The sequence below is a fragment of the Staurois parvus genome, unplaced genomic scaffold, assembly GCF_062004578.1.
Source record: "Staurois parvus isolate SC_StPar_1 unplaced genomic scaffold, SC_StPar_1.0 ptg000406l, whole genome shotgun sequence".
In the NCBI taxonomy this organism is placed as follows: Eukaryota; Metazoa; Chordata; class Amphibia; order Anura; family Ranidae; genus Staurois; species Staurois parvus.
In genome coordinates this window covers 1,491,121-1,506,490 of record NW_028318202.1, presented here as the reverse complement: position 1 = coordinate 1,506,490, position 15,370 = coordinate 1,491,121, and the positions used below count along the sequence as shown (strand labels likewise).

At 44.4% G+C, this 15,370-nt stretch overlaps 1 protein-coding gene across 2 annotated transcripts in view; it reads right to left on the bottom strand.

Moving 5' to 3' along the window:
* NUSAP1 (nucleolar and spindle associated protein 1) overlaps positions 1-15,370 on the bottom strand; it is a 354,820-nt gene that overhangs the window by 139,381 nt on the left and 200,069 nt on the right. The window lies entirely within an intron of this gene.

The following is a 15,370-nucleotide window of genomic DNA, read 5'->3' as shown; positions in this document are numbered from 1 at the left end:
TCTCCATTGAAGTTTATGAAGCAGAAAATCAACCTGCATTGCACCAAAGTAGCACAGGACCCTTCCCCAAAGTTGCATCGCAGCTGCAGTACATATTGGAGTTAAATGGCCACCATTGTCATTTCCATTATCATGCAATTCCTATGTCAGAAATCGCACTAGTGGGAACCAGGCCTAAAAAGGAAAGAGTTAAGTGATAAACAATATCTGTAATAGCCAGGTGTAAAGTTCAATGTAATGCCAATAAATGAATAAAGGTAGCAGAATAAGAAATCCATGTGCAGCAGGAATGCCTATTTAAATTTAGTTTGGCTAGGTGGTGGACAACCTGTTCAGATTTCTTGTTTATTCATTTGGTTTTCCCCTAAACACAGTGTTGCAGCGGTTTCTCCCTTCTGCCAGTACGTGTCACTGGTACCATAGGGGCATGCCACAGTAATGCCTGGTTATGAATTTTTATGTGCTTCCTTGACAACGACTATCCGTTTTACTACCAGTAGTGCATACAGGGAGAGGATACAAACATTCAGGGAGTGGCCTGGTGTGCCATTTTTTTGGAGCTTTGCCATGGGAGGTGCTGTTGCATTGTCAGGAAGATCTCAGCTAACAGGAAAGATCAGCTTAAAGTGGAGCTCCACCCAAAAGGGGTGTTTGCACCCTCACCCCCTCCATGCCATATATGGCACTTTTTGTTTGTTTGGTTTTTTTTTTGGGGGGGGGGGGGGCGTTTTGAAAAGTGCCCATTCCCATTTCCAGCTCAGTTCGCCATAGTTTTCTGGGATACTTCACAGGTCCCAGAAGACTACGGGACCAATTGCAAGGTGCAGTGCGACTCGTGCGGTAGGAAACCAGCTGTGAAGTTGCAAAGGCTTTAATTTCGGTTTCCCTAACTTGCAGTGCCAGAATAGGGAACCCATAGACTAGTTAAGAACTAGCCCGGGTCATGGCAGTGCTGGACAGGTAAGTGTCCTTATATTAAAAGTCAGCAGCGCTGACGTAAATTAGGGGAATTTAATCACCATGTATAAATACATAAGCAATCCATTTAAGGAACTTGGTGCAAAATTATTCATTTTAAAGCCGTTACAAAGTACAAAGGGGCACTCTGTACATCTGGAGAAAAAGATCTTTAACCTCTACATACGGAAAAGGCTTCTTTACAGTAAAAGCTGTGAAAATGTAGAACAGACTCACTTTGAAACTGGTCAGCTCAGTTGGTTGTGCAAAAGAGAACATGCAACCACCATCTGAGGTTAGAAGAAAAGAGGTTTCACCTTATATCACGGAAAATGTTCTATGTTCTCAGAGCAGTTAAAATGTAGAGTGTTGAAAACTTAAAAAAAACGTACATGTCTTCATGAAGCAAAATATACAGGGCTATAGGCATTTTTAGAGAACAAAATTAACATGTAGGTAAGAATAGATTGCTGATCCAGGGAATATTCAATTGCCTTGGGGGATCTGGAGCAAATTGGACTATGCTTTGGGCTTACTTGCTTTCCTCTGGATCAACCTTGGGTATACGGTTATGCATTTGGAGGTTTTCAATTAATTCAGCAATTTTTTCTGTTAGTTGAACTAGATGGACTTGTGTCTTGTTTCAGCCTAACTATACAACTATGAAAAGAAAAAATGAAAACTGTGGATTAAATAAATTAGACTTTTCCACAGTAGAGCGGAGGAAAATAAATTTGACATCCTAGGACACTAGCAAAAAACAAACATTCATATCGATTGGAAGCAGGGTCATATAGGAACTAGCTTGATTTTATTTTTTTTTTTGCCAATGTCCAAACCTGAGGGTGGCAGTATAACCCACGTCAGAATATTCTACAACTCTGTGTCCAGCACTGGATGATAAAAAAACTGCTTTTTTGTTAGATCTTGATAACACAGGCATACTACAGAATATTAAATGACGGAGGCGCATGTGCAGCGCCATGGAGGACAGCGGCATGTAGCAGGAGGTCCGTCCCTGCTTCGGTCTTTATAGACTCCCTGGGGCAATCTATCCCTCGGTTGTTATCACGATCAGCTGATCACCTCCAGGAGTACATCCTGCATGCCGTCAACTAAAGAAAAAGGAAGAAAAGAGGACCGCTCAGAAATCCCTTACAACATATCTACTGGAGGACACAGGAGCTCTGCAGCATGTCATAAGATGCCGACGGAGCATCCCCATCCCGTTTCACAGAGGACACAGCAGCTCAGCCATTTTCACAGGACTATGAGTATTCACAGCAGCATACAAAGGGGAACTTTGAATTCTGTCTGGAGACTATGTATACTAATTTGGCCACAAAATTCCAGTCAGAACTACATAAAAGCACTAATGTCCTTTTTCAAGAAATAGCTTCACTTGGGTCCAGAACAGATCGCTTAGAAACAAAGCATGATGAACTCAGCTTGGCCTATGGAGAGCTCTCCAGGGATCACAACCTTTTACAAGCTGTCTTTACACAGTTACAGGCACAGGTGGAAGATCTCGAAAACCGTAACCGCAGGAATAATCTCACATCCGTGGGGTACCTGAGATGGATCTTTCACATGGTATAAACTAAGTTGTTCAAGTCCCTTCTTCCAGACCAAGACGCTAAGGCCTTTACGCGTGACCGTATACATAAAGCGCTGCATCCAAAGCCCCCTATTGATAAACCTCCTCAGGACATTCTGTGCATGAAATATTTCCTGATTAAAGAGGACATTCTTAGAGCTGGTTGCAATACCCCTGTGATATCCTTGGAGGGCTCAACTCTGCAAATTTTTCAAGATGTCACTCAAGCCACGTTGAAAAATGTGGGAGATCATGTCTGCCTTATCCTCGGCTCGAATTCGCTACAAATAGGGCTTTCCCTTTAAGTTGATTATTCCACACAATGGAAGCACATATACGGCTGATACTCCTCTTGAAATAATGGTGAAGTTGGGCCTAGCAGACGCTCCCACACTTCAATCCCACCCCATCTTGACTATTAATTGGGACATGCCATTAACGCATTATTACAAGCTGTATCCGTTGATCTTGAGTTAACTCCCTAGATACCTTGACGTGTCACATGTTTTATATGGGTTATTAGACACTTAATTTTTGGCCTGCAGGCTGAGTCCGCAGGAGCTGTCGATGTGCTGCCCACCCTGTTGGCAGGCATAGTCAGAGTTGTCACTGCCCTGTTGTGGAATGGCCACTCTGCTCAGTGTTTTGTGGGGCCCTGTAGGCCCTTTAAAATTATGGTTCTCTGTCTTTTCGGGTGAGGCAGCTCACCTACCTGATCCACGGTTTGTTTTGATCTCTTAAGCTAAAAGGGGCTGTTTGGGTCCTGCTTCTGTTTTATGTTTTTTTTTTTTTGATACATGATGGTAGTCATACACAATTTTGTGGATCCCCTTGCCACACATATGTGGCGTGGATATTTCATAAAATGATAAAGTCAGGCGTCACCCTTCAGGTTGGAGAACCGGGTACTCAACCTTTTAGACCACCTTTTCCCTGATACAGATCTTATTGGTAAGATAATGTTGTCAGATACGATTTTTCTTGTATTTAACCATGGTGATTCATTGCATCTCACATAATGTCCAAAGTTTTAATTTTCCAAATAAGCGCAAAACAGCCTTCCTCCAGTATAGGTGACTAGGGGCGAAGATTCTTCTACTACAAGACACAATTCGCAGCAGCCAAACAGCCTTTTTTCCACAGGTTAAATATGCAAGAGTTTTAACACCTTACATTCCACCAAGAGCAGGGGGATGGTGATCTTTCTTCATAACTCGTTTCTCTTGGGAGGTACAAGTCTATCATGACCCTGAGAAAGCAGGTTTATTATTATCCATGTCTGGGCCAGAATGGATGGCCCGTCAGCTCCGATATGGATGGTATGAGACAACCGGTTCTCCTGTCACTGGTGATGGACCACGTGACTGCAGCGTCCCGGAATAACATCACCACAATCTATGGAGAAAGCGGAAGGGAGGATCCAAAGCTGGAACACAAGCCAAGATGGAGGCCTGTAACCTGGACAATGCGTTTCGCACACATGTGCCTTGTCAAGTCCAGGAGTAATGAGGTTATCGGCCATATTATAGGGGAAGGACCCAGCACAAGGGCCGCCAACAGAGACACAGAGGGAGGAAACACTGAGCTGACGGCTCGTCCCACCTGTGTAATATATGTCTCATACCATTCATATCGGAGCGGACGGGCCGTCCATCCTGGCCCAGGCATTCCTTGTGATTCATACCAAGTGGTATTACAATAAAGGTACACCTCCCAGCAAGGTTCAACTGTAGCCACTCTCACAGCGCTGTTCCTTTTGTTAAGTTATTGGTTCATTATATGTGCCAAACACAACAGCAGTGTGGTGTTCAGGCATATGTACTATTTTTCCTCATACAGATGATTCTTTACTGCGCTTTGATCCTATGTCTATTATCAAGGGCACCCTTTTGGGTCGTGAACTTACAATAGCCAATGTTTATGCACCAAATTCAGCTCAAGCAACCTTTTTTTTTTGCACTTTGAGGTTCTTGATAAGTTCCTGTCCCTCCATTTATTAGTAGGCGGTGACTTTAAACTGGTAGCCAATCCCTTACTGGATAGAACTTCCTCCTCTCTTCCTTCCCCAGTCTTCCCTAAATCTTTAACGAAAAGATTAGAATTGTTCCAGCTGATCGACTCCTTGAGCGCACATAATGTGGGAGCTAGGGATTATACGTTTTATTCCCATCCGTATGACTCTTATTATTATACAGTATTTATAAAGCGCCGATAGTTCACTCAGCGCTGTACATTACAAAGGGGGACAGAACATGTGACAGAACAATACCAATACAATGCAAAACATGAGGGGATCAAGGGCCCTGCTCTTTCGAGCTTACAGTCTAGACTCTTATGCTAGGCTGCATTACATATATTGCTCCCCGATCCTTCTGGCCAATTCAACGAAGGCGGGAATATGCTTGTGTTCTTGGTCAGATCATAATATTGTGGCGTTGTCTATCACCTTTATAGGCCTAGCGTCTACTCCCTACTCATGGCGGTTGAATGACTCTATGCTTACAGATGCTAGCTCCCGTCAAAAAGTAGCTACCTCAATCCAAGAGTATTTTCAGCTGAACAATACTCCTAATACCTCCCAGGCTACGCTGTGGGTGGCCCACAAGGCGGTTCTTCGAGGTTGCCTTATTTCTATGGCGGCAGCGAGGAATAGGGATTGCTGGAAACAAATTCAGAAGCTCACTAGGGAACTGGAAGCGCATTATAGAACTCATGTAGGGAACCCGTCCCTCCTGAATAAGGGCATGATATCGCAAAAGCTTTTAGAATTGAATTTCCTACTATCCCAAAAAACTGAAAAGGCTTTACATTGGTCTAAGGCTTCAAGGCTTCTATTGTTATTACACAGCAATTCAGCGTTGACCATGTTCGCACAGAGATCATTCAATACACCCCCCGTGGGTATATATATATATATATATATATATATATATTATATACACTAGGTAACAAGCACGGTAATGATTCCTCTTTGCCCCATGAAGTTCTGGCAATTTTCAAAGAGTTTTACTCCTATTAGCTCCTCCACAAGCAATCCCCCTCCCCCAGATACCTCGTGGCTTGATTCCTTACCTCTCCCCGCACTTACACCCTCTCAGATATCATCCCTTAATGCCCCTTGTACTCTGGAGGAAATTACATGAGTAATTAACACACTGATTCAGTTTCACCGGGTTCGACATTTTTCAGTGACCCGAATTGTGTCACGGCGTTTTCATCTCCACAGGAGGCTTTCCGCTGGTGGTATGATCGAGCCCTTATTAGATTATTGGATTTTCAGAGAAGTGGGAATTCTATTTCCTTCGATATGTTATGTATGTTTTTTTTTTTTGTTTAAAAACAGTTTTATTGTACAATGGCAATACATATTAGTATGTATCAATCTCATTACGGCATCAGAGACCCCGGTATATGAGCCCCCAATAGACAGGTCTGTAAAGACAATCGTACCGGGGTACCTCAGATATCTTGCACCAAATCATAGATATGGTCGGGCAATCCCAAAATATATGAACCAAAGTACCTGTGAGGCCACAGCCCCGGAAACATAAAGGGGACGTTTGTGGGAACAATACATGTAGTCTTGATGGGGTATAATACCATCTGGTTAAAAACCTTAAGGGCCGTCTCACGAGCAAAAAGAGATTGAGAACACTTACATATGTTATCCACCACGGAATCCCAATCCTCATCTGAAAAAGTGATGCCACTATCCTCCTCCCATTTTTGTCTATATAGAGGGGGTATATGAAAAAGACAGATCAAAGATTGGTGATAAAGTTCAGAAATAAGACCCCTACCCCTAGGAGAGTCTCGGCTGATACGTTCAAAAAAGGAAGTTGGAGAAGATGGTGTAAGGCCAAAGTGTGAATTAAAAAAATGTCTAATCTGTCGGAAACTATGGTACTCACGAAGAGGAACATCAAAAAGCATGCGCAGCATATCAAAGGTAATATAAGATCCTCCTCTTTGAAAATTAGATAATCTGATAAAAGATCGATCATACCACCAACGAAACGTTTGAGCGGAAGAAAAAGCTGCAGCAAAAGTAGGATCACCAAAAAGTGAAACACCTGGGGGAATAAGAGAGACCAGATTCAATTTAAATTTGTATTTGGACCAAAGTGTCAGTGAATGGGTCACTATGGAGTTATGAAAAGTAAGCGATCGAGGGGAAATTTTGGACCACAAAATACCCAGTAAATAGAATGGGCGTATAGACAGATTCAAACTTGATCCATGGGATCTGAGAGTTAATAGTTGCCCATTGTGATAGTTGCGCAAAACGAGCAGAGAGGTAATAAAGCCAAAAATTGGGAAGTCCGAGGCCTCCCGTCCGTTGTGAGCGGTACAAAACAGATGAAGCAAAACGTGGACGCTTATTACCCTAGATAAAATTGTTAATAGTCCGCTGAAAGTGGTCCAAAAACGTTTTCGAGACCGGAATTGGAAGTGCTCTAAAAAGATAAAGTAGTTTTGGCAAAATATTCATTTTTACCGCCGTGACTTTACGCAGGAAGGAAATGGGGTAACCATGCCAAATCTTCAATAGAGTAGAGAGACGTGATACATATGGTGGATAATTAGCTGCAAACATATCCAAGTATTTGGCAGTAAGATTAATACCTAAATAGGATATCCGATCCATGACCAAACGAAATGGAAAAGAACTACGGAGAGATGCACTTAGGGGATCAGGAACATTAACAGGCATAATCACTGATTTGGTAAAATTAACAGTAAGACCTGACGCTATAGCAAAATCATTCAATATGGCACATAAATTAGGCAATGTAGTTAACTGGTTAGTAAGAAAAAGCATAACATCATCAACATACCTGCTTATTTTGAAATGTGAAACTAATAATGGGTAGCCAGAAATATCCGGATGTGATCTGATCGCACCAGCGCATATAAAAAGGGGTGAAAGAGCTCAGCCCTGACGGGTACCTCTACCCAATGTAAAAAATTCAGAATTACAGCCAGGAAGCCTTATTCTCATTTTAGGAGAGTCATATAGGGCGTGTATATCAGCTAAAAACTCGTCACTGAAGCCCATTTTCTGTAGCAAGGAAAATAAATAGTGCCAAAGAACACTGTAAAAGGCCTTGTTTATGTCTAGACTCATCAACAGAACCTCTTTAGAATGTAAATTGGCATCTTGAATAACATTTAGTGTGAGGCGAATGTTATCTGTAATAAATCTGTCAGGAATAAAACCCGATTGGTCCGGAGAGACCAAAGAGGAGATAATAGGGGCCAACCTGTCAGCCAAAATACAGCTAAATATTTTCAGATCGTTATTCATTACTGAGATTGGTCTATAGTTTTGTGGCAAACGGTGGTCTCTGTGGTTTGGGTATTAAAGACATATAAGCCAATAGCATCTCCTCAGGGAACTTACCCCCCTGCAAAACATCATTAAATAAAGTTATCAAATAGGGAGCCAACGTAGAGGCAAAATGTTTATAATAACTAGCGGTGAATCCGTCAGGACCCGGTGCAGTAGAACTTTTTAGCGCGCTAATCGCACGGGTTATTTCCTCCAGAGTACAGGGGGCATTAAGAGAGGCAATCTGAGAAGGTGTAAGAGCAGGGAGGGGTATAGAATCCCGCCATGAGTCGGATGGAGGAACGGAATCTGACTGTGGAGGAGCCAATAGGTTAGAATAAAAGTTTTCAAAAATACCCAAAACTCGCTGGGGTAGAGATGAAATAGCGCCCGAGTTAGTGCGTAACTTATAAACATGTGGGGGGCGCAGAAAGTGGTTCAATTTCCTTGCAAACATAGTGGATGCTGAGTTGCTATGTAACAAGAACGAGGCCTTCGACCAGCGGAGAGCTTTTTCAGTCTTTTGGGAAAGCAGAGTATTCAATTCTAAACGCTTTTGGGACAATAACTGTTTATTAAGAAGAGATGGATTAGCAAAAGGACTTCTATAATGTGCTTCTAATTCTCGGGTAAGAAGTAGAATTTGCTGCCATCGTTTTCTATTTCTGGATGAAGCCATAGAGATAAGGCGGCCACGTAGGACCGCCTTATGGGCTACCCATAGTGTGGTTGAAGATATATCAGGAGTCGAGTTAGACTGAAAATATTACTGAATAGACATAACCACCTCTTGGCGAGAGTCAAGATCAGTAAGCATAGAGTCATTAAGTCTCCAAGAGAAGACGGTAGGTGCCAATCCTATAAACGTGATGGATAATGCCATAATATTGTGATCTGACCAGGGGCTCAAGTGGATGCAAGCTGTCCTAGAATTAGCTAGTAAAATAGGGGTACAATAGATATAGTCTAATCTAGCATATGAGTCATGTGGGTGAGAATAAAATGAGTAATCCCTGGATACCGCATTGTGCGCCCTCCAGGCGTCCACCAATTGGAGGGCATCTAGTTTTTTAGTAAGGGATTTTGGGAAAGCCTGGGAGGAATGCGAGGAGGAGCTTTGGTCCAAAAGAGGGTTTGCTACCAGGTTAAAATCACCACCCACCAATAGATGGGGGGACAAAAACCTTTCCAATACATCAAAAAATTTAGAAAAAAAAGGAAGCTTGTGCCGAATTTGGTGCATAGATATTTGCAATCGTAAGTTCTCGACCTGAAAGGGTGCCTTTAACCTCCCTGGCGGTTTTCCCGAGTGTAGCTCGGGGTAGAATTTCTATACCACAAGCGGTAACCCCGAGCTACACTCGGGCTTACCATGCGGCACTGCTCTGGGGGTCCCTGCAGCACTTACCTTGTCCTTCGTTCCCACGATGTGTCCCCTGCAGCGTCCCCGGCCATCTCCTCCGGCCGATGCCGGCATCCGGCTTCTGTGTTCCGGTCCCCGTGACGACGGGACGTACGGGCGCCGGCGGGAAATTTAAAAAATGTCTTTTTTTTTTCAATTTTAAATAGTAAAACATTGCCGTTTCATCCCATTTCACATACATATTGTCCCTAGTGCTTTGTCCTGTGCCCTGCCTGCATTTTGTCTGTTCTTTCTGCCTGAAAACTTAGAAAAGTCCATGGCGTCCAAAAAGCATCCCTTTACGTCAAAAGCGGTTTTAGACCGGCTAGAGAACAGCGATAGTAAATCAGAACCACTTACACAATTGAGTGATAATGATTTGTGGGGAAATTTTCCTAAAAATTACAGCCTACAATAAAAAACTATTTCCATGCGAAAAAATGGTACCGCTTTCAGCACAAAAAATCAGAAGGAATCATACCGCCAGGGAGGTTAAGAATGAGAAACCTACTGTCCGGATCACGATACACATGTTGAACCTCAAAGGGGAATGAATTATGTAGAAAGATGGCTACTCCTCTACTTTTAGAGGAATGTAAGGTATAATACCCCTGCCTATAGGATTTATGAAAATATGTCGGATGTTTTGCGGCTGCAAAGTGTGTTTCCTGTAATAAAATAATTTTAGCCCCTAGTCGCTTATATTGAAGAAAGGCTGTTTTGCGCTTATTTAGTGAGTTGAAACCCTGGACATTGTATGCGAAATACATTGAATTACCATAATATACAAAAGTTGTAACTATCAGCATAAAAATACACATTGAAAAGACATCTCCTAGAATTATCTGGCTAGACATAAGGACCTTCTCAGGAATGGACTCAGCACTGGTGGTGGGACTGAGCTGCCGTGTGGGCTGCAGTACCAGGGCTGACCAGCGGGTGCTCTCAGCAGCCAGAAGCTCACTCCAGGCAATCAGCCAACACCTGGGGCTGATTGCAGGGGGTGTATTTAAGGAATGGCCAGACCTGTGATTAGGGCCTTGGTGTATGTTTTCCCATGAGCCCCTGTACCTGGTATCCTGTGTTCCTGCCTCGTTGCTGACCCTGCTTGATCCAGACCTCTGCTGACCGTCTCCTGTTGAACCCCTGGCTTGCCTGACCATCCTTCTGCCTGATCCCCTGTACCACGCTGCCCGTGAGTTACTGAACCCGGCTTGTGACCCTGACTATTCTCTGCCTGCTCCTCCGATACCTCGCTGCCCGCACGTTGCTGACCTGGCCTGCCTGACGCTACTCAAACGATCCATCCATCCATCCCGCACGAATCAGTCCCTGTTACCAGGTCTGCCAGCCTCTTCACATCAGGCTTTCCCACAGTACATACCCTCGGCGGACCCCTCTACCACAGTTGGGTGCACTCAGGGACCGCGACCTGGTCTCAGTCCTGCGCCAAGTCCATCCCCACCATCAGGGGCTCTGGTGAAAAGGCAGACTGGGGCTTAGACTCCGTGCTCTGGGGAATCCTGGTCTGTGGGTACTAGAGATCCCGCCGGGCGGTGCCTGACAATACCTAGCAGCCTGCCTGACCGTTGCACCTCTCCAGCCCTGACTCCGCCTGTGTTCCTGAAGCCTGCTACTTCCCTGTGTCAGTCCACACATTTCTGGTCACACCCGGATCCCTAACAGACCTACATGAGACAGATTTACAGGCAGTAGTATTAGTCTAGGGGACATCCAGACCCCAATATGGGGGTCGTGACGTCCACAAACCGGCACAAAACAAACATGATGCACTAAAGCTTTGAAAAGAGAAAAGACAAAAAACAATAGAAGTGAAGCTTTAATAGCTCCTACAATTAAGAGGATAACTGAAAAACATGGATCAGGCAGGCAATTTGCCATACCTGAAAAAACAAAAAATTCAAGCATCAAAAAGGGCCAAATGGGCCCAAACCCTGTCTCTGTAAAACATGGAAAACGGAGCTGTCACTCCACAATCGGGCGGTGACACCTCCGGCCATGTCAGGCGGCAGGGTGGGGTAACGTGTTCAGGAATTTGGAAACCATTAATGAATGGGCGGTATTAAGAGGGTCTGGAGACCCTTGTTAAGCCTTAACACATCCAGATATCAATGAGAAAGCATACATAGTTCTCAGAAACACAGAAATATCACAGCAGTGACCACAAAAATGCACATCCTAAAGGTGTAAGAGATACAAATGAGCAAAATCCCTGTATCCAGGTTCTTGTCTCAGTCATAGGAAACTGTGAACCAGGACTAAGGACTATCAAAACAATGGGTAATAGGCAAGTGAGCATGGTCTTGTCAACCCGGTTCTTGTCGGACTCTCCTTCTATCCCTCCGTGGAGATGGAGTATGCCAAATGGGAGAGCCACGAGGGGTGGAGGGTGGACATTGAGGTGATGGGGCGTCCGCCAGGCCCAATTTGGCCAAGATTTCTCTACCTTCAGGAAGGGATGTGGCTATACATGTGCTCCCATTATGTGGAACTATCAGCTTGAAAGGAAAGCCCCATTTATAGCGGATACAAGCTGAGAAAAGGGCAGTGGTAACTTCTTTCATTTTTCTACGTTTCTCCAACGTAGCCGGAGAAACATCTGGAAAGATTTGTAAAACCGAGCCTTCGAAGGAGATCGTTGGGGTATTGCAAGCAGCTCTAAGTATGTCTTCTTTGTCAGAAAATCCATCATACACAGGACAATGTCTCTAGGCGGTTTATCATTAGGAGGTTTAGGGCGCAGGGCTCTATGGATGCGGTCACAAGCAAAGGACCCAGGGTCACGATCCAGAAGGAGTGACTTGAAAAACTTGGTTATGGTTTGTGAAAGATCAAACACAGACTCCGGAATTCCCCTGACTCGCAGATTATTCCTGCAATTGCGATTATCAAGGTCCTCAACCTGCGCCCGCAATTGTAAAAAGGCTGTTTGTAGACAAGCCAGGCTAAGTTCAACATGTTTAGTTTCTAAGCGGTCGGTCCTGGAGCCCAATGTGGCTATTTCCTGAGAGAGAACATTAGTGCTTTTATGCAGTTCTGATTGGAATTTAGCGGCCAGCTTGGTGTACATAGTTTCCAAGCAAGATTCCAGGTCCCCCTTTGTGAGTTGCTGTGTATATTCACTGACCAGAGCCAATGAAGGAGCTGTGGTATCCTGCGTGGGATCGGACAGGGATGCTCGTTCTGTATTATTATCTGGAGACATGCTGCAAATCTCATGTGTTTTAAGTAGGTATGTCGTGAGGGACTTTTGAGCTTGTCCCCTTTTTTTCTTGGTGGATGGCATACATGGAGTCTCCTGGGGGTGATCAACTGGAAATTAGATAACCAAAGAAGATGGTAACCCCAGGGGACCTATAATGCCCGAAACAGGTTTAGGGTTGTAGTTACATAAATGCTATCAGGCTTATCCGCAAAAACTTTATATTGTAAAAATAATTAGCGAGCCATGAGGAAGTAGAGAGCACATAAGCCGTGGTAAACACCATTAATAACTCCTAGGAGCAAGATGATAGCTACAACTCCCACCTTAGGGTCTAAGAGGGACGAGGGGCACGTATGGAACAGAGGTCCCCCTATGATGATCCCAGGGCCCTCCAGGGCAGATCCAGGGAGCCCCGGCACTCCACCAGAGCAGTATATAAGCCTCAGTAGGCCTCCGGGCCCAACAGGGGCCGTGGCCACAGAGGAAGGCTGTTTCTGGAGCAGTGAACGGGAGCCCCGTTTCCTGAGTCACTGGAGGGGGACCCGATGATCAGTAGCCGCCAGCCCCCTTACCTCCTATACTCACTGTGGCCCAGATGAGAGGAGGTCCGTATCGGGTGGAGTAGGCTGCAGATGCCCGCCACCACGGGGAGCGGCAATATACAGCGGCGCCCCTCTCCCAGACTCAGGGGATGCAGAGGGTGCCTCCGATGTCCTTGGGTGATCCACCGCCGCCCGGATGGCAGTGGGTTCAAGTACGAGGCGCCGGAGCCCCGGATCATGCGGCCGCGCCAGGCCGCGGATGTCCGCCACTACAGAGGGCAGAAATATCGCCCGGAGCCCCTCTCCCAGATACAGGGGATGTCACCAAGAGCCTCCGCTGCCCCGTTGTGGTCCGCAGCTGCACGGATGGCAGCGGATTGTGTAGGTCGGCGCCGGAGCTCCGGATTATGCGGCCGCTCTGGTCGCCATCTTGGACACGTCCCATGTATGTTTTTTGATATCCTGCTTCGCGAACATTATCGTTATCGACAAATAAGACACTTTTTTAGTTCTCATTTTGGAATGACACCTTCGTCCCCGGTCATTTATTTTGAATGTATCAGCCGTGACTCTCCCAGGTGTAGGGGTCTTATTTCAGATTTATATCGCTCTTTTTCTAACGACATCTTTCCCTTACCTCCTTTGTATAGAGAGAAATGGGAGGTTGATTGCGGTATTACATTTTCCTATGCGGATTGGGAATCCATGGTGGATAATATATGTAGGAGCTCTAGCGCTCTCTCGGTCCGTGAGAAGGCCCTTAAAGTTTTGGTATTATACTAGACTAGACTACATACCATGATGCCAGGAACGTCACACCTCTGTTTTAGGGGTTGTGGCCTTGCAGGTACCCTTGTGCATAGGTTTTGGGCTTGCCCTGGTCTCTTGTTGATCTGGCGTAGAATTTCTGAGGTGGCCTCTGCATTTGCCAGTGAATTTGTCTTTGCAAATTTGCTTACTGGGTGCTCCCATTTCGGGGATTCCAGCCAACGTAATGAGGCCAATTCATACTCTTCTCTACTGTATGGGCAATTGCCCTTCATTGGAAGTTACCAGTGGTTCCTTTGGCCTCTGTTTTACGGAGAGTCGATATGGTTATGCTCATGGTACTTATTCAATATACATTGCTGTATAAGATGCACTTATTCAACAGAAAATGGGATGGTTGGAAAACAGATCAGAATTTATTGTTTGATTGATGGTCTATCAGATTTGTATTGATGAATCTTTGTTGGTTGTATGGTTGTTCTGCATATCTTGCTGCCTACCTCATTCATGTATTGAACTTTATTTTTTTTATGATGGTGTTTTATAATACTGTTGACTACTTATGTACCTTTTTCTTGATGTATACTGTACCTCATGAAGTTGTGCTGTTTTTGTAGTCTCTCAATAAAAAGTTTGTAAACAAAGAATATAAAGTGACAGCTGATGTCACTTCCAGCCGGTGAGACGCATGCTGGTGCGCCGTTTCTGGTTTGGCGATCTGCCTGTATTTTATCATTTACATAGGTGTAATGGTCGTTTAATACTATTTTATAATAAAGCAGAATTAAACTATTGGGATCATCCAAATCTTTTATATCCATGCCATATGAGACTAATGAACCTCGCCATGGTTGCTGAAGTGGAAACAGAATATAAACATCCAGGAGGACCGCAAGTCCCAGATCAACCTGCCATACTACACACCGCATGTGACTTATTAATATTTAAGAGTCAACATTACCTGGTGAGTGAGTGGGCACATAGGACCATACTTGCACAGTTATAAAAGGAAAAGCAAGGCACACTGAGTTTTTCACAGTTTGAATGAAGATTAAGGCACAAGATTTAAGCACTTATTGTTTTTATTTAATTAAGAATACTGGTATTTTTGTTGATCACCATGTTCACCATTTCAATTGATTTAAATTTAATAGCCCAGACCAGGCAGCGCCTATAGCAACACATATACAGTAAACTCTTGTGCGAGGGGGCTGTGTTTACCTGCATGGGGATGCACAGATGTTCTGTGCATGGCTGTGTAGGCAGGCCCAATTCATGTCAATGTGCATCCCTGTGCGGGTAAACACAGCCTTCGCACAGGCACATGCTGCAATACTCCCAGATGCGTAAGGCCTCAGTGTACTACAAAATATAATTGTGAAGTTTCAGAAAAAGGATCCCAAAAGGTCATGAGCTGGATTTGCAGAGTATATGAAAAGCATGCTTTAGTCAAAATCCGAATGTATGTATAAAATAGGACACGAATGAAGCTTTTCTTATGCTCATTGTACATTTTGTTATCTTTTTTTAAAGAAACTGCATATTC